Raw genomic sequence first — 2,230 nt, forward strand, 5'->3', positions numbered from 1 at the left:
ATTAAAACCTGTAACGCTTTTGGTACAGAAGTCTAGACATCAGTGTAACGCCCAGGTGGTTAATATTTAAAATTATTTATTTAAATAATGTATAATATATAAAAAAATAGTAATCAAAGTTATACAGTAATATTTTATTCATTGGTTACTTTTCATTTGCTATGCTCAATGTCTTCATATAAAAAAATCAAATAGAGGAATTTAAAAGAATTAAAAAATAGCTGAAAACTCAAAACCATTAAAAAATACATTTTCTTATTGTTGGTTGTATTTTTGTTACAGTTTGGATTAATGAACAACACAATGAGCAATTTGTATTGTAATGACTAGCATCTATAAAGATCCTTTTATCAATGGAAATTTTTCTATTTTTTGTTGCTATACCAAGCATTTTTTTATGTGCTCTGTAAATACACAATGGCTATGTAACTTTTAAAAAAAGAAGGTATCTTGTTATATAAGACTTGTTACCTTTCTTCAAAAAGAAGAAGCCATAGGGTGAAATGCGTCAGTCCCAAGACTAATCTTGTTTGATTTTATACAGACCTATAAATATGTGCCTCTTAAACAGGTGCTGAGTATTAGATAGTATGGTGTTTTAGTACCTGAAGAGATTAGTTTTGGATGATGTTTGTTTAATTGAAAGGGATTAAAGGGAGAACCTGTCCTATGTATCTATCCATTCGCACAGGGGAGGCTGAACTCTGTGGTGAAATAGAACCTATGACACATTTTGACTTGTTCTCCTTTTTTTCAAGTGACCAGCAATAGGAGAGAAATTAAAAACTAATGAACCTTACTCACAGGATTAGTGCACACCTGGTTTGAGGTATTTCTTTATCTGTATTCCAAATTTAGACAATATGGAGATAAGGGTATGCATTGGTTCACAGATAGAAATATGGGTGTATATTTAATCACCACACACATATGGTATATATACTGGGAGTGGAAATTATATATGAAAGAATCAATTAAATTATTTGATTAAATAAATATGTGGTAGAATTACATCGTACAGCCTCTTCCATCCCCTGTCTTCTGATATGACCTGCATGTGTTAACATCTGAGGAAAGAACTCTGTTGTCAATCTGGATGTTCTAATTTGGGAAACCAATGTGAGGACTATTTGTAAGTAATAATTTTAATTGAATTACGTAAATATTGAATCTGAATATGAAATGTATCATTGTTGATTGTTATATGATTGTAGGCGATTTTGTTTCTGAGGAAGCAGACGTTCAATCCGTGAAACGCGTCAAACTTGTTTACGCCTAAAAACAAACTTAAAAGTGATCTATATCTGTATGATGTTATGTTTTTTGATCTAATGAATATTAATACAATGCCTTTAAAGTCCCTAGGTAATTTCATATTTTGTAGTAGTGTCAATGAATTTACCTTGTTATATAAGCCATAAGGTGAAACGCATCAGCCCTAAAACCAATCTTGTTTGATTTCATACAGACTGTGGTCTTGCCTTTCAAGGAATTACATACTACATTGGTACTGAAAACACTAGACTAATCTTGATGAGATTATCATTATTATTATTATCATTGAGACTAATCTTGATGGATGAAGTTAAATAGACTGTGGTCTTGCCTTTTAAGGAATCACATATTATATTGATGCTTGAATTATGTTTAGTTAAAACTTATGCTGGTTACTTTTATATTTAAAAAAACAAGCAAACAGTAAATATTTGCCGCTCCCCACCAAAAAAAAAAGGAAGAAAAAAGAAAAGTCCCAAGTTATGGTATGGTTGTTTTATAATAAGAGAGAAATCCCTTGTCACCTAATACTTCTGATACATCACACAATGTAGATTTTGGCTAGGGCTTGCAAGGGTCCTTAACTAATAAACTTGCTGACATGTGGCACTCAGAGACTCAAAAATAAAAAGTAATAATATTTATATTTGTGTGTGTATATGTATATATATATATATATATATATATATATATATATATAATACAAATGTAAAAATACAAAAAATAATACAAAAATAGCTTGTGACAGTGAGAATGTAGAAAAATATAGAAGTATTGAGGTAACTATAGTACAGTTATTATTATCATCATCATTATTATTATTATTATCATCAATGCTTATATTGAGGTTAAAAAGAAAGTGACAAAAAATACGTGACTGATGAGGATAACACAGCTACCTTACAAAGAAAGTAATATAATAATAATTATATGTGTAATAGGACATAAAAAAAGA

Source organism: Pyxicephalus adspersus, chromosome 2 (genome assembly GCF_032062135.1).
Source record: "Pyxicephalus adspersus chromosome 2, UCB_Pads_2.0, whole genome shotgun sequence".
NCBI lineage: Eukaryota > Metazoa > Chordata > Amphibia > Anura > Pyxicephalidae > Pyxicephalus > Pyxicephalus adspersus.